We start from the raw sequence: 24,188 nt of genomic DNA, 5'->3' as shown, positions 1-24,188 counted from the left end.
TGACTTTCACTCAATTTTTTCAGTAAGCTCAGAGTGTCCTTTAAGTTAACTGTTAAGAAATCTTTGCAATCATGCAGATAAGGAGGCTTGATACTTGTCCTGAGAACAACAAAACATCTACAGTAAAAAAAGAATCTTTCACATAATTTTTCACTAGGATGATTTGCACTGCAAACAGAATTTGCTAACTTATATTGGTTTAAGATAGCAGCTAATTAATATGATCAAAGGTAGCTGTGTGTGTGTTTCATAGAATCACAGAGTTGGTATGGCTGGAAAAGACCTCTAAGACCATCGAGTCTGTCAACCCATCTCCACCATGTCCAATAAGCCATGTTCCTTTTTGCCACATCTACAGGTTTCTTGAAAATCCCCAAGGATGGTGACTCCACCCTGGGCAGCTTGTTACAATAAAGTACCGCATTTTCAGAAAATAACTTTTTCCTTATTATTTAATCCAAACTTTTTCCAGCACAACTTGAGACCACTACCTCTCATTCTAATGGTGTTGTGTGGGAGAAGAGGCCAACCCCCACTTACCACAATCTCCTTTCAGGTTGTTGTAGAGAGCTATAAGGTCTCCCTTGAGTTTCCTCTTTTCTACACTGAAAAATTCAAGTTACCTCAGCTGTTTCCTGTAAGACTTGTGCTCCAGATCCCTCACTGCTTCACTGCCCTTTTCTGGATACACTAGGGTCTAAATGTGTTTTCTGTGGCAAGGGGTCCAAAGCTGAATGCACTACCAGATGTACAGCCTCAGCAGTGCTAAGTACAGGGAGACAATCGCTTCCTTTTTTCAAGGGCTGCCCTCCAAAGCCCAAGTTTTTCCGGCCCTCCTCCAGTCTCTAGCAATAACAGGGAACTTTATCATTTTGTGGTTGCTATGCCAAACTTCTAGCCACCATGTTACCCTCCAGTCCTTCTCTGTTTGTAAACAGCAGGCCTAAGGGGGTGTTTTCACTGATAGGTTCTCTTGCCAGCTGTTTCAGGAAGGTATTTTCCACATACTCCAGGAACTTCCTGTTTGTTTGTTTTTAAGTAAGTACTTTAGGGCTAATTAAGTGAAATAGATTGGCCCACAGAACATCTGTGGTTTGAACCACATAATCACTGAAGTTGGAAAAGGCCTCCAAGATCATTTATGTAAACAGTCCACCTACCACCGATATAAATGTATTTATAAATATAATATGTCAGTTTGCACACACCATATTGGCCCCAGACTCGGATTTTATTCTGTCCTCACAGCACAGCTTAGCTAACTGAGAAAAATATATACTTTGTATGGAACGATAAGTGATTTCATTATTTCAGTTTTAAGATCACTTAGGAAGTACAAGTTGAAGAATACTATTTTTACCCTAAACAATTTAGATTTTTTCATAATATCTACTGCTATGTTTTGCTATAGTTTTCAAAAGTAATTCTTAAGTAATTCCAATTTATGTTGCGGGTTTGTTTTTTTTTTGTACCTCCCACATCTTCTGGTATTTATACTATGTTTGAATATTTGTTTCTCCTGATAATGATGATCACTTTTTTCATTTCATTCTTACTATGCTCTCTCTCTCCACCTTTTTTAAAATACCAGTAACCACTTTACTTAATATATGTTTAACTCTCATAATCCTTTTGTGTTAATTCTCACTCCATCACTTCTTTCTGACTATCTGAGATAATCTCTGTGAGCTCTCCATTTTTTCTTCAATTTATGCAGGAATAGCACAATCTAGGTAAGGCAGGACTAGAAATGTTAACTCCTTGCTTTATCTTATGATGGCTCTGTAGGAGATTGCATTGACCTTTTTTGCTTGCTTAATTTAACACAAGCTTGCAGAGGTTTATACTGCTAGTTAACATTGATCATGGATCGTGCCACAACAGAAATGGAGAAATTTGAAAGGCTTCACATGTTTTTAACAGGAAAGATGATAGGAACACTACTTGATTTTCTTAAATATTAAGTCAGCTTCTTTTAGATTTCTTAATATGGGAAAGCTGTGCTAAATCTCTGTTATTCCTTTTAGTACCATGCTTTTGCCTTTTACTACTCTTGATACATCCATACATATTGCCTGGGGTATGTTCCTATTCTGTATTGCTTTCATGAGAATTATTTGTACTATATTTATTTCTAGAACAAAAGAAATAGCCAAATGCATAGAAATGCCAAATGCCCCTTCTCCTTTGACCTTTCTCCTATAGCATTGAAGAACAAGTTTACTTCTTATTAAAAAGGATAAATAATCAACAGTCATTAAAACCAAGAAGTATGTCTTGTCGAGTGAATTATGTACACAGCATATTTCACATTTAGAATAGCCAGGATTTCAAAATGAAGCATTCTCCAAACAGGCCACTGCTTACTTTTTTCAAAAGTATGTCTGAAGTTTGGAACCTGAATTAAAAATTGCATTGCTCTCTATCACTGTGAAATAGTAGTCAGAGAAGTCTTCAGAACAGAGACAGACCTTGGTATCTATCAACTCATAGGACAGTGTGTGAGTCAACAGATTACTAAAGGGCATTTTCCTTTTATTGAAACTGCTCAGGGATTCATTTTTAATACCTGAACTCTCAAAAATTAATGTAGTTAGTACATGTCAAAGAGAGTTTGGGAGACCAAAGTGTCCAGTATTAGCAGAATAGCAGTACTATTTTTAACTTTATAAGCATGTTTCAGAATGCTGGTTATGCCAGCAAAATTTAATTTAATCTTAGATGTATACAGTTCTAGCAAGCACAATATTCTCTGAACCAAACGTGGAATTCTGAAGTTATTTAGTTAGGGAAAACTAACCAACCAATCAACTAGCGAACAACTTATCTTCTTAGATGAAGAGATAATTTCCTTTCTCTAACTTGTTTATTTTTTATTAACGATGAGACTGACAATATCATGAGTAATTAATGAACTAGCATATTGACTTAGCCATCAGAAATTTGATGTAGCCCAGGATCACTTTTTGTACAAATAGCAATTGACTAAAATCTGACAAATCTCTGGAAGACAATAATTTTTCTCAGGTGGTCTACTACAGAGAAGTTTATATTCAAGAGTTCTGAAAGGTAGAATTGACAAAGATGCAGAAGCTACAGAAATTTTCTAATCCTTTCGTTCTTGCTCAGGTGCTACAATGAAGTACAAAGCTTTGACATGATTATAAATGATGGAAATAATTACATCAGTGGTAACTGGGGTCATTGGACCAGGGATAGAATAAAGGAAAGATAAGACAGATAGGCAAGAGGAGAGAAGAGAATCACAAACTTGAACATTTTATATGGTTGTAGGGAAGCACCAAATAAGATGTAACACTTTTTAGAGATATATAAACATATTGTACATCAAATAATACTTCTTTTTTCTTTCTAGTTCCCACCCCTACCTTTCTGAATTTTGTAACTATGTCATGCTGCTTCTCTGCTATCTTTTTCTTTTTTTTCCTTCTCTATTCCATTATTTGTAAGTGAATGAAATGCCCTGTAGTGCATGAACAAGTTTTGCTTATGGCAAATTTGAAAGATGTGTGCAATGCAGCAAATTAAAACCCAAACTAACTTAAGCATTGCCTCTGCTCCACTCATTTTTTCTTGGCTTTGAGATTACAAAACATCATTCACTCTCCAGATGAAAAGCAGACTTAGAATAATACAGGCAATATGCAGAATAGCAAGTTCTGCTGAAACGTGGAACACCATCTGAAATAATAATGAATGCAATATTCTGCAGATAATATTTTGATGGAAATAGGCACAGTCAAATTATCCATTGTAGATGAACACGAATGAATCATCAGAATGTTCTAATTCTGCCAGAACAGTAAAAGAAAGAGATAAATATTTTAAAGATATTAGCTACTTTAAATAAGTGCAAATCATTAATAGAGTTGTTAAATGGTCAAGTTTATGTTTTAAAGGTCTTGCCTAGTTCCCTTCAAGGGAAATATGCTTTGGAAGAAACTATTGAAAACAAATACTTCAAATTTTGCCATGTACGATTTGCTTTAATTAAAATGCACTGTAGGTAGGTAAGTATAAGAAATAAAGAAAGAGAGAGGAAAAGGAAAGGGAAAGTATTTAACATGAAATCTCACCATCTAAGTTAATATTACTACAGGTATGGAGCTTAGTAAACGACAGCACTGATGCAGGGTTCAAATAGAGATCATTAACTTTCAGTTTGAAATAAAGATCTGAAATTCAAAATCCAAGTGTGCAAAACCAAAATTCAACGCTAGCATAAAATCCAGGAAAATGTGAAATACCAAGTCTGTGACAGCCATTTATCAGTTCATATGTACGTCTGTGGCAAGAGGTTACATAAAAGGTTCCTATTATCCTCTTTGGAAATTAGCAAGAAGTATTGTCTGCAACTCATTTTCAAATAAGCTGTAAAATGAAAGCTAATCAGTGTCTGCCAATGATGAGTATAATTTTGAAGGGTAATTATAATCACTGACTATTTTCTTTGAGATATTAGTTTGCAAATAGTTGTGGTCTGGCACACACTCAAGGTAATGTTCTGATTGTTTGGCTGTTGAGAATTCAGACCCATTACCAGTGAGCTGCAATGAAGCTCTGAGAGCAGTATAGGGTTTTGCAGCACAGCAGGAGATTTCCATAGAGCGCAAGATGCACTTCTACCATCTGAAATGTCTGCGTGGGTGTTTGTCTCTTGGTTCATTGCTTCACCAGCCACTGTGTCTAATTGGGAATTACTTTTCATTCTGCATTTCTTCTATGTTCTCCTCCTCCTCTACTTGCATAAGCGCAAGGCTAGAGGCAGAAACTTCTGAAATCACCTAAGCTAAAACCATGCCCTATGCTAGTGGTGCAAGAGAAATGCCTCTTAGCTGTTACAGTCAGAGGGGAGATTTCCAGACATTTATCATATTTGGGTTCCTTCAATGATTTGTAATCATGTATATATATATATGTATATATATATGCAACATACAAAACACAGCAAATACTCCCATTTTCATTCAGTGAACATTGGAGTTTTCTGGTATTTGTTTACTCCTCTCCCCTCCTCTTTTCTCCAAATTCCTGTGAAAACAGATCCATCATTGGGCAGCAGCATTCAGAATTGGGAACTAATGAACCAGAAGCAGGCTGGGGTTTTGCAGTAAATGATGTGTGACCTGCACTATTTGATAACAGCAACTCCCAACAGAGCACTTATCTCCACCTCTGAAGATCTGAGTGGGAGGTTATTGTAGCAAACTGTTTACACTGAAATGAATGCTGAATGTGCACACATCAGAGTGATCAGTGACTCCCATAGATATCTAGGTTGTGTTTCAGGTTGTTTTTTGTTACAAAGATTTTAACTTCTCCCCAAGACAGAAGGATGACACTGGCATATGTGTTTGTTTACTAGTCTGTTCTTTCAAAGCTTACCTAAGACTTTTAGTACTTTAAGGACTATTTTTTCAGTAAGTAGGTGTCCAAAGCTGTTTGAAATGTGGGTCCAACTAGTTCACAAGGAGAGATAAAAATCACCCAAATCCATAATCTCTTGGAAAATTGTCTACGTGTATTTTGTCAGCCCCTTGAATACAGAGGCTGTAAGTTAAAGACAGCTGATAGACAGCCTCGATCAATCTCTAACTGTTCTTACACTTGTGCAAAGAAGAATGACATCTAATTTGAGATGTTTGATTTATCTGTATAGTCTCAGTATAAACAGACTGAAAACTGATTTTTTTTTTTTTGAACTTACAACAGAGAATATGGAAGGAAAGTTTAAATAAAGATTTCCAGTTTTTTTGGTTTTTTGAGGCCACCTGATGAGCACGCTGTATCACAAAGCTACAACAGATAGTAAGCTATTAACAGATATTAATAGATACTAAGATTTTAAGGTATAGTGCAGTCATAGTGTTTTCAGATTCAAAGTTTGCTCATGGTGAGACAAGTATAAGCTGTGTTTTGCACAATTCAAATATCTGCACAGCTGGGATTTAGTGTGGTCACCCAGAAAAGTAGGAATGCATGCATAGGCAGAATCTTTGCAAGATATTTGGCTAGGGACCCTTTGCTTGGAGAGCATTCTTTGTTTTAACTTCTCTGTGATATAGCTCCAATTTCTCACATATACAAACTGCCAGTGATTTTAGGCTTGTTACAGGATTTTGTGATGTAGTGTAATACATATGAGAAACAATGAAAAAAATTTTGAAATGCATAAATCTTCTCACAAGGAAACTAAACTAAGTGTGCATTGCAAGCTTTAATTCTGACTTTATAATTTGTTCAAATGCTTTACTTATGAAGCTCTTGAATAAAACCAAAAAGAAAAATGAATTTGTAAATGTTATTATTTATTTTTCCTGTCATATTTTTTATTTATCTGAAATGTGACCGGCAGGTCAAGGGAGGTTATTCTACCCCTCTACTCTGCTCTCGTGAGCCCCCCACCTGGAGTATTGTGTTCAGTTCTGAGGACCCCAGCACAAGAATGTCATTGAGATGTTTGGAGCGCATTGAGAGGAGGACCATGAAGATGATCAGAAGGCTGGAGTACCTCCCTATGGGATCTTATAGCAGCTTGCCAGTACCTGAAGGCCTATGGAAAAGTTGGGGAAGGGATGTTTTATGAGGGCAGGTAGCAACAGACAAGGGGAAATGGTTTTAAACTGAAAGAGAGTAGGTTTAGACTAGATATTAAGAAGAAATTGTTTACTGTGAGGACTGTGAGACACTGGAACAAGTTGCTCAGAGAGATTGTGAATGCTTCTCCCTCTCCTGGAGTTGTCCAAGGCCAGGCTGGATGGGGCTTTGGGCAACCTGGTCTAGTGGAAAATGTCCTTGTCTATAGCAGAGGGGTTGGAACTAGATGAACTTAAAAGTCCCTTCCAACCCAAGCCATTCTATGATTCTATGATTCTGTGATACTAATTAATGTTTGCAGATTTGTGAGTAGAGGAGAATTCAAAATTCTTATCTTGTTGGCCTTGTCTCTGAAGTCAATGAATCATTCCAGTGCATCCATAAATAATTATCTTGGGTCACAGAAACATTGAATGCACATGATCTCTTATACATATAGAATCAGAAAATCATAGAAATGGTAGAATTAGAAAGGACATTTAAATGTCATCTAGTTCAGCTTCCATGAAATGAACAGGGACATCTACAGGTAGACCAGGTTGCCTGATCCAGCCTAGCCGTGAAAGTCTCCAGGGACAGGGCATCCACCACATCTCTGAGCAACCTATTCCAGTGCCTCACCATCCTTTTTGTATAAGAGTTTTTCTTTATATCTAGCCTTAAATCTACCCTCTTCAAGCATGACACCTTTTCCCCTTTTTCTCTCACAACTGACCTTGCTAAAGAGTCTGCAACCTTCTTTCCTGTAGCTCTACTTTAGACATTGTAAGGCTGCTATCATGTCACCTCAGAGCCTTCTCTTCTCCAGGTTGAACAGCCCCAGCTCTCTCAGCCTGTCCTTACAGGAGAGGTGTTCCATCCCTTGGATCATTTTTGTAGTCCTCTTCTGGATGCACTCCAGCAGGTCTATGTCTATGTCTCTCTTGTACTGAGGACTCCACATTTGGATGCAATATTCCAGATGAAGCCTCATAATTGCTCTAGCAGAATGGAGGGGCAAGTTCACCTCTCAACCTGCTGGCCACACTTCTCTTGAAGGTGCAGGTAAAGTTTTTTCAATTTGTTCTGCCACTTCGTTTTGGAAGTATAGCTTTCTTACTTTTATCAAAATGGTTAATGTTTACTTAAATTTTACAGAAGGTGATGTGATTTCTTGTCCACGTGCATCCAATAAAAAAATATTTTCATAGATCATTTTACAAACAAATTTGAGGGAGAGAATAATATTCACATCCCTGAATTATGTGTTATTTGTAGTTTTCTTATCCATAAGTTTCTACTAAAATCATATATTTAAGGTGTAGTGGATACTCCCATACACAAGTGCTTTGTTTTGTAATGCTCCCTTTTTGCTGTTTCAGCCATGGAATAATAAGTGCTTATGTTTGATGCTACAAAATTCATTTTCAGAGCTGAAACAGTGCTGAAGATGTAAGAAGGCATTGTTATCCTTACATTACAAATGAACGAAAGGAAAAAAATAACAAAAAAAGAGATGACATGATCTGACAAGAAACACATGAAAAAAACGTTGCAAGGTTTGTAGATCTCTCATATAGAGATATGACTCCTCCATTGCATCTGCCCAAAAATCACTGAATAAAGAACAAGATAAAATGGAATGTTCTGTGCTTGTATGTCTAAAATATATAAGGAAAATGGAATAATAGCTACAGTGAAATAAAAAAAGATCATTTTTTCTAGACATACTGGAATGAAAATTACATTTTCCTTGTTTAGCAGATATTTAAAAGAAGCAATCTTCCCAGTCATGTACCATATTATCAAAGGAAGCACTGTAAGGAAACTGCTGAATCATGGCCTGAATTTCTTTTTGACCACCGGAGGCAAGCAATGAGTCAGCCACTTCTCAGCAATGAGAAGGCAATTCACCTGTGCTGCAGGAAGGGATGGAGCCTGGGTCCACCGCTCCTAGATCTATTTAAGAGCTGACTAGCAGTAGGGAAAGATTTCTTCTGGAGATCCACTCGACTGGGGTAAGTGAGCACAGGATGTGGGTAAGTGTCTCTATTTTTTTCTGTTTCCTGTAACTACTATGTAGCTAAGCTCTCTGCTGTAGTGTAACCGCTGTGTATTCATTAATATAATACATAATAATATATATGATACAAAAACAGACAGGTGTTATGAAATAATTAAAGGCAGGAACATATCTTGAAGGCTTAATGAAAGTGAGAAGCAGTGAAAAGCTCAAATTATAATTTTTGCATGGAATTAGCAGTATATTCAAACTGTCAGCTAAAAAGCAATTGGTTCTCAGAATGACTTTTCTAAGTGGATCTCCAGTGGATTTTCTTAAGGGGATAAGCTAACCAAGACCAAGAACCAGCTAGTGTTCACTCTCCTTCTGATGGCAGTCCAGAAAAGTCATACTATTCCCATCACTGCAGCATCTTATTTGTAATTAAATTAATTAATTGGTACAGAAAACAATAGTCCTCTTCTTGGAAAGCTTAGGCAGGGGGTGAAGTCACAGACAGTATAAATTGAGTACAAAAGTCAATGTAATATCTTGTATCACTTAAGATCATTCAGATGGTCACCATTTTTTTTATTGGGCCCTGTATCGTGTTCATTCTTAATTGCATATTCTAGCTTTCTAGGTTCGAAGCTGGGAATATTGAGGGGAAAAAAAAAAGAGAAGGGGAGTGAAAGAAGCTAACTACAGATTATGGACTGTTACTACAGCACAATAAACTACATCGTTTAATGTGAGAAAAACTTTCAAAAAATCTACCCAAGACAGGTAAAGATACAACTGTTTGAACATTAAAAATAAATTACTTAAATCGGAATGAGTAAAACTTAATCTAGCGCTGTCTAATTTATAAGTTAGTGAATTTGGAATTTCATATTAGATCTTGGTATACCAACTCCTGAAACTCCACCAGAGCAAAAGCCAAATCAAGACTGAAAAATCTTAATGAATTTAAAAAAATGACTATAGGAAAAAATCCTCTGTCATCTTAGAAAAATCTTGTAGTATGGCATAGAAGAATGTGATGACCATATTTTAGCACTCCTAGGTCTGTGCTACCAAAAGCAATTATTTTCTCTTTCTTCCTTTTCCTTGAGGCTATCCTGTTAAACTAGAGCTTAACATCATCTCAGAGTTTATACTACCTATTTCCAAAATCGTTTTCTCATTAGCTATATATGTACAGCTAACTAAATTAAGACAGATTCTTACTATAAGAGGATATATTGAAGAAAATTAAATTCATTAAAAAAGTGCCATTGCATGCACTTTGTATCTAAGGAAACAGACCAGGGTCAATTATCTGATGTTTAACTTGCTTGCTGTAGTGTTAGTATTCTTATAAATTTTAAAAGGATGATGCTTTTTAAAATGTCAGAACAGTAACATTTGTTATTCCATCATTCACAAACATAACTTGTTTCACAGCTTTCCAGGTGGGAAAATTACCCATGTGTTAAACTTTTTTTTTTTTTTTTTTTTTTTTTTTTTTGTTAGTCTTCCAATTCTGTCTGGATTCATCTCTCATACCGACCTAAATATAGTAATGCCCTAATAGTGAGGATTCATGTCACTTCTTCTCTTGCTTTTGTAACTAGTGTTATCTTCAATAATATGCTTTTCTCTTTTTTACTGCAGTAAAATTATTTGTATTTGGTAACATTATGCATCTAAACATACAGTTCTTTTGCAAGCTGTTAGAAATTAATGTTTAATATTTTTCCATCTCACAATATTAAAAAAAAAATCAACAAATTAAAGTAAATACTATCAAGTTTCTGTATTTTCTATCCTGTGAAAATTAATCAGATGTTATATGAACTTGACCTAAGTGAATATACACTGTATATCCAAAATATTTCCGTACTGAAACATACATTTCAGAAGAAGACAAACATTTTGTAATCAAGCTTTTCAGCCTGATTCAATGGCTGGTAATTTATTAGATATCTGAACTGAAACTGAACTTAGACAGTTTTTTTTTTTTTATCACATGAGAAAAGACTTGCGAGTCTTAAAGAAAAACACATTACTCCTAAGCTTCAATGATTTAATAGATAGTGATTAGCTTTCAGGCTAATTATTATTAAAGAAATCTTTGTGATTGTGAAATTTTGAAAAAAATAGTAAAATTTCAATCCACATATTGAAGTAACTTTTCTGATTTCCTGATAAAGAGAAAACACGTGTGAGACATATAAGCAGAAGTTATTATCTTACAGTTACATTATGGCTATGTATATGTGAAAAAGAATATGTGAAAAAAACAAATACGTAATGTGAAAATGAATTAAGATGATAACTGTGATGAAAGTAACTCAGTTTTTAGCAATTTTTTCTTCATGTGAGTTGATACATTCATCTTATTTTCTACAGATTCATGAATGATATATATGATAAATGATTAATATCCACTATGTATACATATTTTGTTACCATTTTACAGCTTCATTTCTTGATATTATTTTCTGAGAAAAAATAAGTAAATCATTTAATTAGATTTCTAAGCTATTGTCAAAAATACTAAAAAAATCTCACAAATTTTTTGCATATACATCACCATCAAATTATTATTCAGAATATATGTTCTGTAGAAACCTAAAAAATGAATAAAAGCATCTAAAATGTTATAGCTTCAAAAGGGGTGTGTGTATGCATATATTAAGAAGGTTAAGAGACATAATATTGAAATTCTTTCTGCTTTCCACTCTCTCTAAAACCCAGTATGTTCAATAGCTGTTGAGTTCTGTCTTCCACATTTTGTGCAAAAATAACATATAATTTCTGCAAAGCTTTACCTGTGAATGGGCATTTGTAGAACCAAACCCACCACTATATTTGATCTTAGAGTCTGCAGGTGGCCTATTCTAGCTAGTCCATTAACTGCTCTTTCATACTCAGTTTTTTAGAAAAACTAATTAAATCTCAGCAAAACAGAATTTGGAAAAAAATATCTAATGACCTCCCAAATTTCATCTTGCCACCAGTTTTGACGGAAATCTCAGTGAAATAACTATATTATTGTGGATAGTGAATAAGGTAGAGATTCCCTGAGAAATCATTTTTTCTACTAGAAAATGACAAGGTCGTTTAAAAAAAAAAAAAAAAAAAAAAAAAAAGCAGTTTCACAGATTTGAAGCAAGTAGAAATTAATTTCAGGAATGAATGTATGAAACCAGCTTTTATCTTTTTATACTTCTTTCTATCAAGAAATTATATGTTCCTTCCTGGTAAAGTGATGTCATCATCTTACTGTCTTCCCAAGCTTGAGCTTTGTAGAATGAAAGAAAGCCAATTTCCAGATCAGTTCTGACCCATTTAAGTAGAGGTACCATATAGCAGAGATAGGTACCATTATTTCGTATGGCCATCTGCTTGATGACAGTTTATCACTTGGTTGTTCAAACTGTTGCCTGGCTGGACTAATTACCAAATCTACTTGGATTCTGTACATTTCTTTCAATAAAAATGTGTGGAAAGTGGTCAAATTCTTAGAGAATTTTGTTCTTAGATGTGAGGCACACTTAAAGAGGAAATCTACTTTTTTTTGTTGCTGTTTGGGGAAAATTTCTGAAAAGATATCTAGGGCCAAGCTTTGGTTAACCTTTTTTTACTATGTGTAAAACTTTATGATACAAATATATATGAAAAATGTGTATGCATATATGTGAAGCATACTAAGAAAAATAAAATTACCTAAATTACTATGGGTAGTAATATATATTTTCTTGGGTAGTAACATATATTTTGTTTACACACCTTCCATCTTAGTCATGGAGATCTTATTGTCTTTTGACTGTGACTTCTTGAGTAAGATGTGACTTTTTATTAACTTTACTCAAGGATGTTTTATATATGAAAGATGAGTAACTTTCTACTCAAATCCAGTTAGAGTCTTTTTTTGTCTAATAATTTATGTATCTACTTATTTTTCAAAGGACTTACTGAAAAATGAAAAAATTAGAGAAAGTCATTAGAGGTCATAGAAGGCCAACAGAGTCTGAGCCATGCAGACTGGATGAAGGGTAAAGTAGATCTGTAGGAAGTAAAGGCACAATGCTGGCAGTTAGAGTTACAGCCCAAAATTTGTTTCACTGAGTAGCTGTCCCTTCATGAAAATTGTTTCTTTGCACTAATGAGTTACTTCTTACATGAGTGGCAGTTAAGTTTGATCTCTCACACTTGTAAAGAACAGCAGTAAGCATTGCAAAAGCTGACTAAATCTTCATTCCCTTGCCAAGTTTAGCCCTAGAATTTTTGCTTTTTAGCATAACTAGCCATGAAAAGAACAAATATGGATGTGACTTTATTTGTAAGATTTTTTTTCTATGGGAAATATTGCTTCAGGCATTTGTTTTGAACTTATAAAAAAGACAAGGGAATGTAAGAAACATAATTTGTACAAAGATTAATTGATGTCTAAGTAAGTGGCAAATGCTCATTATGTGAATTTCAGAGCGTGTTATAATGCAATTATTCTGAGAATGAAGTAGGCACGGTAGAGCCAGGTGAAAAACATGATAGTACACTAGCTCTTCCCAGTACATCCTGTGGGAAGTTTCTCTAGAGACCTTTTCAGTAGCAAAGGAAGACTTACTGCATTGCAGCACTGGGGTTTTGTATTGTTCAGTAGAACAGTCTGACTCACTTGATTAACCCCACCTGTTTGAATAGCCAAATGTGAAGAAAAAAAAAGGAAAGCAGAAAAAACAGCAGGAAAATAGTAGCCCTGGAAAAGGATGTATAAGAGAAAATGATGTAGGGATTCATAATGGATAGACAACTTGATTGGAGCTGCCACTGTAGCAATGGATCAAAAAGGACTAATGCAATCTTTAGATAAATACGGAGGAAGAGAGTGAGTAGAAGGCAAGAAGCAATTTTGCTTTTGTCTGTTAGTACTGGAACGTCATGCAGGTTTTTTGTCTAAAGCATTTGTAAGGTTTGTTGAAAATGTGAAGAGATGCCAGTGAAGGACATGAAAGTGATTTGAAATATATATGAAGTGCCTTTCCCAAAGGTACTTAGAGGTTAGTGTGCTAAAATTATCAGAAAGAAGTCTGGGAAGTGAGTTGAATTCTGGACATAAGAGCCTTTGTGGGGAGAAAATACTGAGCAATTATGGGCTCTTTAATCCAGGAGAGAGGTGCAACAAGGACAACTAAATGCAGGCTGAGTGCAAGCCAACTGAAACTTGAAATAAGACATGTCTTCTTAAACAACTAAGATGGCTAATCATCAGTGAAGAAATTTTCTATCCATTAAGGTCTTCACGTTCAGAATTGAACGTGAATTTTTTATTATCTGGAATTTTTCTCTGGGAATTTTTTATTATCTGAGCATTGTGGTTGACTCAAAAGTTGTATGAGGGAGAAAAGCAGTGAATGAACTGATTGATAATGAAGTAATCTGAGACACTGCCTGGAGCAACCCTTGTGTAAGTTCAGAAGCAAAACATCTTTCAGAAAGTCAAAGGAGCAAACACTAGCAGAAAATTACACTTCACAGTTCTGCTCTGGCCATTCCAGTCTAACCAAGCTCTAAATGTCACTGTGGGTTAAGAAAGCATGGCAAGACTTCGGGGTAGGAAAGAGAAGGAAGATCTGGGAGTTGTGCAGGAGTTTATGTATGCAGCACAGAGCAGCAGCACCTTTGACACAAAGGTGGAAGAAGATCTCTTGTGACATGCAGAGACCGCAGCCTGAGAAGGAGCATGGGCACTGTCAGCCCTTGGCAAGTGTCTGTGTACCCAGGGTCCTGTTACCTGCTGCCAAGAAAGGAATCTGTTTCTATGAGTCACTATCCCTTGCATGTGCAGATATACTCCTCTGCTCACTAAAAATGCTACGAAGCTGCATATTGTTCAGTGAAAAAATAAAAAAATAAACAGAAGTCAGTCATTCTTCCAAACTTTATTCATAGTTTCTGTATGTTATTAGTTTGTTGGTTTTTGTTTTCTAATGGACTAGTTACCACTTTCGTAAAAAAGATATTTTAAGAAGCTATTCGAAATACTTATCCATGTGTGTCTGTAGTGCAAAAGCTGAGTCATGGCCTGAGATAGTGATTGAGCACATGGTGGGGAAGACATGGCCAACCCTGGGGAGCACTGCACCTGAATGACTGGAAGGCTGGAGTCAGGATCCATGCCTTCCCAGACTTCATTTAAAGGTTGGCAGTGGAGATAAGAGTATTTCTTGTTCAAGATTCCTGTCTACCTGAGGTCTTTCAAAGGTAAGCAGATATTTTCCTTCATTTTTGTGGCTATTGTATTTGGACTCATTCTCATTTGCTACAGCCAAAAACTTTGCTGCTCTGCTATTACTGTGTTATTTTCCATCCTGTTACGGTGTCCTAAACTGTTTTTCTTTAAATATCATGGGTTGCTTTTCATAGAATCAGTAAGGTTAGATAAGGCCACAGGGATCCTCAAGTCCAATCATCAGCCCAATCCACCATGTCCGCTAAATCATGTTCATCAGTATGACATATACCCTACACCCTATGCTTGGACACCTTCAGGAACAGGTACTCCACAACTTTCCTGGGCAGTCTGTTTCAGTGCATTACCATTCTTCCTGAGAAGAAATTGTTCCTAATGTTCTACTGAAATACTTAAATGCTTTCTTCCATCTGATTTATTGAACTTTGAACATGTATATACATTTTTCAATTCAACTTCTCTTTATGATATTTATATTAATTTTTTCCTTGCTGTCTAAAAAAACCTCAAAGAACTACTGCTTAAGCAAGCATTTTATATTGAGACATTCATTAGAAAGATGCGAAAAGAAGTATCGAAAGTCTCTGATACAATGGCAGTATCCCTTGCCTTCATTTTGGAAAGCAGGATTTGTAAAGTTCATCTGAGACCTCTTGAATTCCAAGCAGATCTCTTCCTCTGCTAGGCAATAATTGGTTTATGTATTTTTCCTTTTATCTTAAGTACTTATCTTATTCTTAACAGTTTCAAGACAGTTATATACATATTTCTGACAATGCAGCAGTTTATGGGAAGGAAATGGAAAAACTTTCTTCTATAAATGGAAGTTTTTTCCACTGAGAATATTAGTAGAAATATGAAGTGATGTAAAGAAAACTCCAGAATTCAAATTTTAGTCATAGTTTTATTTTTCAACAAATTTTCTAGTATCGTACTACTCTTACTTTTTTTTTCCACTTTGGGACCTATATGAAATACATCTTCATCTTCTCATGCAAACCCTGATCTTAATTCTACTTAGAGAAAGTTTAACTAAATGTAAGTTATAGAAAACTATTACTGAGACTGGTACATGTCTTACAGGAAAAGAATATGATCAAGCTATTCTCCTTTGACATCCAGACCCCGTTACCTGACTTTGGCATTGTTAAATCCTGAAAATAAATTTCCTGATTATGTCTGTTCTAAAAAAAAAAAAAAAAAAAAAAAAAAAATCATAAGCACTGCTTTATATCATATAGAAGGTACTGTATGGTTTCATGGACTTAATGTGGCTGAGAATATTCTGCTAGGCACATTTTACATTGCTATTTTTGCCCTTACTACCTGAATACAAATGCAACTACTTCTGCTTTTAGAGTGAAATCTCATTTTCACATCTGTCAATGCACGGATTTCAGAAAGTAACAACACACTTTAAATTTTCTCACTCTGAAAAATGTGCTGAAAAATTAAAAGCAGGTATCTGGTTACAGTGTGAACACCAGGTCAGCATACATTAGGGTATTTATCACTATTACAAAAATTAGATCTTTTCATTAGGAAAATATTTGGTACGAAATAAAATTAATAAATTCTGTAAGGAGTATTACAATATTAGTCACATTAATTTCTTCCATGCTGTGGAAAGAAAATAGCTTCAAAACTCTATAAGTCTTAATAATTACGTTGTTCTGTACTCATTGCAGTGTTCTGTACAGAGCACTTCTAAGGTACAAGTCATGCTTTGTAATCTGAAGGCTGAAAGATGTGTTAAAGGGACTTAGAACAACTTCAGAGTTATCTGTGGGTGAGGAAGATTTATCTGCAGTTCTTCTTTATCACTTTAAACTGTCTGACTTAAATTTCTAGTTTTGACATTTTGAAAGTGAACTTCACTGCTTGATACTACCAATGAAGGTAAAGGATACATCATATTTGTCAGGAACAGTAAGAAAGTATTATAATAACAAGATCTATGTTTCACTCTGTGGAAGTCATGTGAAGCATGCAAAGTATAGGAGATCTCAGACAAGCTGTGCTGCCTCTGTTTTATTGTCTGTAAAACAAAAACAGAATAGTAGCAAAGAGTTTAGTGAAGTAAATTAATAATCGTTATGCCTTTGTCTATTCTGTGAATCTTCTCCAGTGTTTTAGGGAGAGAAAGTGGTGGAAGGGAAGGAAAGCAGGAAACACTTCAGAATTCTTCTCCAGAAAAGATTTCTTTCCATGCTGGAATTTTATCTTTGGATCGCAATTTTCCTCTTATAATTGCAAATAGATCAACAGAATGTGAACTGCCCCTTTGATAATCAAATTTTCTTTTAATTATAAAATTCTGTTTGGATCAGAAAGAAAACGTCTTGGCTTAAGTGTCAAGTAACTACAAGGAGAATCCAATGTTCATTTTCTCTGGTATCCTCCCATTTGGAAGGACTTAACTTGCATTTTCATTTTGTGTTGGGCTATAGCAAGAACTGGAAAATGGTTGCCAGGTGTTCTGTCTCAGAGATGCAGTACTGGAATATCACATGGAAGGATATATTCTGGAAATTAGATAGGAAGGTAACAGCAACTTTAATTTAGCAAGTTCTTATAAAATGTGAAAGTAACTATAGTCTCAACTTTTAGGAAAAAAAAGATGAATTAATTTTACAGACAGCCTCTAAAAAACTATGTGTCAATACTCAGTTATACTGAAGACAACTTCCATCACTATTTTTGATAGAAAGGCTATTAGACTTCTCAGCAGAGACAATGGCACAAGTTTAAACTCTCTGCCACTGAATTAGGAGTCATCTGTGCTGATCATTGTGCATGAGAAGTTGTGACAGAGACAAAAGTCTAACCAAAAGCCTGCAGCTGTTTATAACAGGGGTAGCTATGTCTAAGGAGACATATGAACCAAGGGTTCTCTGTCTCAGTTTTTCTGCCCTTATGTTGAGTTAACTGGAGGAAACTCTGAAATTGAAACATTGTTTACTTTGGAGAAAATTTAGGAAAGTATATCCTTCCTGACAGATCTAGCCTGGAAGATCAATTTAGTCCAGGTGAGTTTACTCAGCCAATATATAAGGTGCTATAAAGCTTCCTATGCTCAAGAATAGTTTTTGGTAAGCCACTTTTGGTGATATTCAAAATATCATTTTTCACTGTCTTACTAAAGTCTGCAGTGCCTTATAGTTCTAGACACGATGAAAACTGATTGTACCAAAATATAGCAGATCATAGTGTTTTCTTTTATGCAGGTGATAAGTATCTATGCTGTATTTAATATGCTGTGCAGTCCATTCAGAGAGATTGACAAAGATCTTGTGTACCATGCTTTATTATGCACTCCTTTTTGAAGTCTACTTTACAGAAAATCAATAACACAAGCATGAATTCATGGAGAATTTGGACAAAACCAAAATGTCATAGTGATGATCAGTGGATGGACAGTGATTTCTCATATTAGAAGGAGGAGAAACACTCTGTAGTCCAAGAATGAATTCCATAACTCTCCTTCTTACTACTTTGCTGTCCAAATAAGGCAGGAGAAAATGAAGTTGTGCTGTGAGAATATTGAAGTGGATGAGAAACTGTGGGCACTCAGTAGCAAAGAGAATAGGTTCCTGAAAACAAATAAAATCTTTAAAACAATATTCAGGAAAAAAGAGACTGTTTGATCTAAGACCTAAGTATATTTGGGAATCTAACACATAAATGAAGATGAATGTCTGTTTTTCTTGCTGCATACATATGTTTTTTTCTCTGCTATGTAGATGATTGATTGCGAGAGTTTCAGACAAGGTGGTATGCATATTTTCACTGTTCCATTCTTCTGCAATGGAGGTATAAAGGTTTTGGCAGTAACGGAAGTAATTTTCTTCTCAGTGGCTCCTTTGGTGTTATGATCTGGATTTGTGATGATTGTAGTGGTGATAATACAAGTTTTAGTTATTGCTCAGCAATAACTAAATATTACTAAATAAATATTACTAAATATTAAAATTATAATTTTACTCAGAATCAAGGGTATTTAATCTTCTCAAACTGCCCTGCAAGTGAGGCAAGTGTGCACAAGGGCCTGGGGGGGGGACACAGCCAGAACATCTGAACAAGACTGGCCAAAGGAATATTTCACACCATATAGTGTTGTACTTGGTAATGCTGGGATAAAGAAGAGGGAGAGGGGTTATTCAGAGTGAGGCATTTGTTTTGCCAAGTAAATGTTATGAGCAATGAAGCACACTTCTAAGCACTGGCCAGATGATGGGAATTCCTTGTTTTTCTTCAGTCATGTGTGCTTTTTGTGCTGTACCTACTAAGCTAGCTTTGCCTCAACCCACGAGTTTTCTCACTTTTATCTTTCTGATTATTTTCCTGATCCTACTGCAGGAGAACAGCTGTATGGAGCTTGACTACCTACTGAGTATAAGCTACAACAAGAGGAAAAATATATTCCCAAAGTGCTTGCAAAGCTGCAGCAGAGGGAATTGGCTTGAAATTTAATGTCTGGGTCTGGTTCTCTACAGAAGTCATGCTGTAACATCCCTTTGGTATGATGAGATTACAGAGGTAATATCTGCACCTGGCATTCATTCAGATCAAGGAAAATGTATGAACATATGGTCCTAACATTGTGGATTAAAAAAGCAGCTCTGTGGGTATGCACCTGGGGTCTATAATATGCTTGCTATATGAGATAATTACAGGAAAATTTATCATTAAAAGAATGTGATTAAGGTTGAAAACTAAAAATCAGTTATTTCTGTATGATTTTGCTGTTGTGCTCATGGTAGTTCTGCAGACATGAATGCTTCTATTTTTTCACATTGTCATCTTGAACACACAAAAGTCCTTTAGGATGCAGTTTAAAGCCTAAGAGCAAAATGAATTAAGATACTTTATAGACATTGTTGATGCTTTTGTCTAGATAGGAATGTTCTTTATAAGAGAGATTGTTAATATCATGTCAGTTGAAGATTCCTGACTTGGTTTGAATTTCTGAATGAAGGCCTTAATGAACTGTTTTTAACAGAAGCAAAGACTTGAAAGGATTTTCATCCTCTTTGGGCTTTCCCTGGAGAGTGCAGACTTCTTAAAACAAACAAACAAAAACAATCAAAACAACACAGGAAATGTTTCTAAGTAACTTTTCATGAAGATGTTCCTTTTTGGGAGAAGTACCAAGACACATTGTTAGGACACAGTGAAGAAGCTGCTTCTGAACACTAGCCTGTCGTGTCAAGGAACTGGATTGGTTTATTGCACTTTATCACACAAATGTGAAATGACACACTAAATGACCTCACCGAGGTCTCACTGGAAATTCAAATCCAGGAGAGGTTTCAGTCTCTATTTCACTCATTTGGGCCAAGAATATGTTATTAATATATATATTAATATAATTATTAATATATAATATATATATATGTTATATAATATATAATACATATATATTATATATATTATATATATTATATATATTTATTATATATATAATATATAATATATAATAAATATATAATAAATAATAATAATATATTATATATTATATATTATATTATATATATTATATATATTATATAATACATATAATATATATATAATATATAATATATATAATATATTATTAATATGTTATAGAAGAATAAGTTATTCTTCTCTCTGCTGGATATTCTGTCTGAGACTTATCTGAAGTATGACTAATCACGTGACACTGGAAGTTGAAATCTAAATTACCATTGCCTTTTCTTTGAATGTATGCATTGTCCTTATCGTATTGCTGTCTATTATTGATCCAGTGCATCTAATCTATGCAAAATTTACAGCCACTATCAGTTCTATAATTGCAGCAAGTAACATCAGCAGTTTTGAATAGAGGAGTAATTTGTTCTCAGGAGTGAATTTATACAAATGCATATTTTTTTTCCAAGACCCAAACTAAACTTGCCTCATAAACAATGTAGCTGCTTATTTCTAGCTTTAAAAATTGTTCTAAAACCATGCAACTTTTACTGAAGTTGGAAGTAATGAAGCCTCACAAGAAATGCCAAATTTCCTGGAAGTTTTGGCTAAATTTTATTTTTTGTGCTAATTGTACTCGTAGATGACAATCCATCGAAACTGGAAGATTTGTTCTGTGGGGAGAGGAATTTTTCCCAAATTAGGCAGACAATTAAAGTCAAACTTCCAAATTTCACTGGCATTTTTTAATGATTAGTTTCCTGATTTTGATCAATTCAAATTAGGAACTTTCATGCAAAACTCAGGGAGTTAAATCCCTTGTTTGAAGGGATTTGCTTGGTTGAAAACAGTGGACTTTTAGTACTGCAACCCTTCTCCCCTAATTAATTGCATTAGCATTTGGAAGAAAAATAGAAGTTCTGCCACTGTCTACTAAGCAAACCAAAAATGTGCATGTTTAAACATGGTCATTCCCATGAAGTACTGAAGAAATACTTTGGAAATTTGCCCATCAAAGCAGCTATGTCCTTTTCACTTGATTATAATTAAAGGCTATTGAAATACAATGAAAAAAAAAAGAGCCTGAATGTAGCAATTAAAAGAAGCTTCCATGATTCTTAGGCAGATTGAGGCAAACCTCATTTTTTAAATAAATGTTAAGGCATTAGTTTTTTTGACAAAAATACCTTATTTAAAAGTGAAGTTAATTTAATTTTTTTTTTAAGTAAATGTGAAGTTCAATGTCTTAGTCTTAACAAACATGACTTTAAAAGATCCCTTCTATTTTTATATCATGAGTTTATTTTATAGTTTGCTTGGTTGCTCTCATTTGTTTTAATGAATGTTAAATATAAAATTATACAAATATGAGATTTGTATGCTTGTTGAGATGGAGGAGAGAAAAAGCATTAGATAACACTGAAAAGTCACTAATGAGACTACAAGGAAATGCTATTTTATTAAAATGGCAAATATCAGACAAAATAAATGCAGTATAAGATCTTTTGAAGCCCCTTGGTCTTTTTTGTTGATTTTTTTTGTTGGTTGGTTTATTGTTTTCACATATGAACTGTGAATCTTTATATTCCTGATGGAAAATATGTTCTATCTGTACGAAGAAATCCTGTTCATGTATGAACTTCAGTATGTATTCTATCTAAAATCTGCTGAGTCATTCTCTCAAAGGTGATCATTGTACAAATCAATTCTCATGTAACTGGGCTCAAAAAAAAAATAAGTGTAGAGTTAAATACCAGGTTAAGATGGGAAATTAAAGTAAGTAACCATGAAAGGCCTTGTTATGACTCACTCTCAATAAGCCAAACTGTCTTCTTAAGTCTTAGTGTTTTCCTTATGAGCATTTCTATTCCAATGAAAGAAGTGCTGTGTGAGAATATGAAGGTGCTGTGTTAATAAAGTAGATTATCCCTTAGTGATATTAAAGAATTTGGTGTTCCAGAAGTACAGCTAGATATGAAAACTTCTATATTCTCTACTTATTGTCCTCTTCCAGTGAAATGGAGTAGCCTTAGTGGCTGAAGCAAGATAGACTGAACAGAAATGCTCTTCATTTCAGTAATGGAAAAAAAGTATTTTTTTCATAATATGGAAATGATGGGAAGAATATCCCACCGATGTACTACCAACTATGAAGCTCTTGTTCCACAGGACTGATTCAGGAAATTAGAAAAACAGCCAAAATGCTACCAGCTGCTATTTCATTATTTTGCTTCATACATACTGATTGTAAGCATGTTACCACTTTAGCATAACTGAGTCACTTAAAATACAATGTTATTTGTTTTTTTCTTCAAATCTGATTTTTTTAACATCTGAAAACAGTTGTCTCTGAGGTTACGAATACTGACAGAATAGGGAAATTAGTTCATTAATTTTTAATTACAAGTGAGAACAAAGAATACTGTTAAATTTTATCCTTCTTCTGATCTAGATCCCTGCACATTGAGAAAATGGAAAAATAACAACTGTTGCTTTTAGGAAAATTCTCATTGTGCCGTATGGGAAAGTGCTATAGGAAGTGGTTGTCGTTTTGCTTTTATTGTTTGTTTACTCGTTGTTTTGATTTTACTTTTGAAAACTAGATGCTGGAGCTGACAAGAGAAAAATGATCATTTGAAGTAATCTGTCTTCAAACAGATTTTTTTCAAGGGTAAGGGGAACTTCAACTACCCCAAGTAAGTGTATTATGTTTTTTAAATATTATATTGGTCATTTAAATGTCTACAAATGTACCACCATTTCTCCAGCAGATCCTGTGTTTCTTTCAGGTCTTATATCTATTATAAGAGTATATGTTCTGGCTACCACAAGTACCATCATTATCTGACACCAGAAAACTACCTCAATGGCTGCTGTTCATTTCAGAAGTTTTTGTTTTTATTAATAATATTTTATGGATTTTTTTCATTTTTCCTTTGAAATTTCTCACAATCAACATGGTATTGCAGGAGGAAGTACATATAAGTAATAAGACTCTGATCACTGATAATCTAATAATCACTGTTTTATGGAGTGGGAACACTTCTATACTAAGGATGATTCACATGAAATTTCTACTTGGAAAAAACTGTAATCTTGAGAGATATGATAAACTATACAACTGTGAGAGGTATGAAAAAGATAAATATAGAATGATTATTGCTTTTCTTTATCTGACTGTTATGATTCAGTACCAGGCTGAAAACAAAAGCAAGCCCTTTTTCTCTGCAGGGGAACCTATTTTTACTGGGACTTCTCAGACACCGAAAGTGTAAGCAAAAAAAAAAAACAAACAAACAAAAAAAAAAAACCACCTTATGAGTTCACATAAGGTAGTTGGAGTTCAGGCTGTTATCAATGATGGCTTGAATTCAAATTCTAGGTCTGTAAATTGCTGAATTACTGATTGCTGAGAAGGTAAACAAAAGATTGTAGGCTTTTTTCTCTTCCTATTATCTAATCCTTCTGTTGGAAATTCCCAGGCAGATGGCTTGCTACACTTATGGTCTGACCCATTTTCTTGGTTGTGTAACCTGTCAACCAGGAAGGAAGCTAAGAAATAAATTGCAGTCCTGATGGGAACTAGAACGGTAGTGTTGGAGATGATACTAATCAGTTGACTATGTAAATAAATCTCCTCCACTAGCTGTGTGTAGTCTTCTACCTGATTGTGTGGAACAGTTGGTGAGCACACATTACATACATAGGTCACTTTGAGAGTAATGCCTCTTGTTTCTTCAGAGTTCTCTTTTCAGAAAGTATCCTTCTAGAAGGAGCATTTCTTGAAGGAAATTGACTCTACAGGTTCAGGTCTTTCTAGCTGTGCTAGAATAAGAAATATGGCTGGACTTATTCCTTTTGACGAGTAATCTTACTACTCATATCCATTCATTTATCAAGATCATAAAAATCATCGCT

This window comes from Tetrao urogallus (assembly GCF_951394365.1).
Source record: "Tetrao urogallus genome assembly, chromosome: 2".
NCBI lineage: Eukaryota > Metazoa > Chordata > Aves > Galliformes > Phasianidae > Tetrao > Tetrao urogallus.
Note: the sequence above shows the minus strand (reverse complement) of the source record.